The 1,734-nt window shown below is 37.2% G+C and overlaps 1 pseudogene; it reads left to right on the top strand.

The window, feature by feature from the left end:
• LOC104731271 lies at positions 206-1,598 on the top strand (annotated as a pseudogene).

The raw sequence follows: 1,734 nt of genomic DNA, 5'->3' as shown, positions 1-1,734 counted from the left end.
ACTAGTGTATTTTGTAAAGTAACAATTAATTAATTCCAGTTTAGCTTTTAGTTTTCACAAAAAAAAAAAAATCTAAAAATAGTGAATAATATTATGTTTTAATAAACAGAAGATTTATGTTTCAAAATGCCACACTGACTCCATTATATATATGTTTCCCTTTGTACTAAGAAGAACATTGTATCTTAATTCGTTACACTCCAAAACCCGAACCGTAAGATATTGACGAAAATAAAGCAATATTTCCAATGGAAACACCAAAAAACACCGCCGCACATGTTTCAGAGGCAATAGTGACAGAGATAATAGCGAGATTACCATTAAGAAGCATCTCCAAATTCAAATCGGTGTGTAAAGCATGGAAATCGACAATTGAATCTGTGTATTTCCGCCGTCTCTTTGTGTCTCTGCACCAAAACACCTCTTTATGTTGGTCACTACAGCTCCTCCGAGAACGAGATGAACTCATATACTTCCATGGATGCGAGACATGGGGTCTTCCAAAGTCTCAAGGTTCTTATATTTCGAATATGGAAATAAACGGTAAATTCACATATATGGCTTCTTCCAATGGGTTGATTTTGATGCATAGATCTTCTAATGGTACTTCGGAAACATATGTGGGTAATCCAGTATTACAACAGTGGGTTGAGATCCCTTACCCTCCAGATACCTTTACGTACCTGTGTGGTCTGGTGACTCGTGTTGACGAGGACGGTGTTGTTTTGAGCTTCAAAGTGGTTAGGTCTGGTCCAATGACACCGACTCAAGGCGGAACTTATTCGAGTTTTTATGTGTATTCGTCGGACACAGGCGTTTGGATTCGCAAATCCCTTTTCTGCCCTCTTTACTTCCCCGACGTGTTTGATCCTATGAGTCTGAATGGGACGCTTTATTTACGCCAAAGAGATGCTTATAATCGTAAGCATGTACAACTTATGGTTCACGATTTCTATGGTAAATCCAAACAATGTCAGGTTATACCTCTCCCCGATCAGGATATGAATTACGACGAAACAGCCTTGACTACTTGAAGCGGTTTTGTCATGTATATCAAAAGATTAGCTCAAGGGGGAGACAATCTTTTGAAGGTTTGGAGGTTAAACAATGATTCAGCTTGGCAACTTCTGTGGGAACTCAGCCTCCCATTTATCGGCTGTTACGTACCCATGGCAATGCATCCGGTTGATAGCAATATTGCGTACTTGTGGAGTCAAGAAAACCGTTACTTGATATCATGTAACTTGCAGACACAAAACTACAAAATCTTCGGAGATGATGAGTCACAACATCAAGATTGTTTCATTAACCTTTCTGCTTGTGAGAAGCGCATGGATTGGATTTCCAAGTGTGGACTTGTTCCTGTCATCTTATACCAATTTGTGCTCCCACGGTGGATGGAATCGATGCCACGTCCTCCCCAAGTTGAGATGATAAATACAACTTCACTACTTTCTTACGTTCCTTCGACGTCCCTATAACTTCAATGCAGAAAGATGAAAAAGATTAGATGCAAATAGGTTTTGGTTTCAACTATTTATGCAAGTGGGTTATTTATTATTAATTTAATTTTATCGTTTCTTTCTTCTCATCGCTTCGCTTGTAAAATACATGAATATAATTAAAATTTAGTTGTTGTCCAAAAAAAATATATTAAAATTTAGTTATTATAAATATATTTGGAAAAGCTTCATGAAAAAATACCAACTACCTATTTCATTACCTATATATATA

The sequence above is a fragment of the Camelina sativa genome, chromosome 12 (assembly GCF_000633955.1).
Source record: "Camelina sativa cultivar DH55 chromosome 12, Cs, whole genome shotgun sequence".
NCBI lineage: Eukaryota > Viridiplantae > Streptophyta > Magnoliopsida > Brassicales > Brassicaceae > Camelina > Camelina sativa.
The sequence above is the reverse complement of the archived record's forward strand: the minus strand, read 5'-3'. Positions and strand labels throughout refer to the sequence as shown.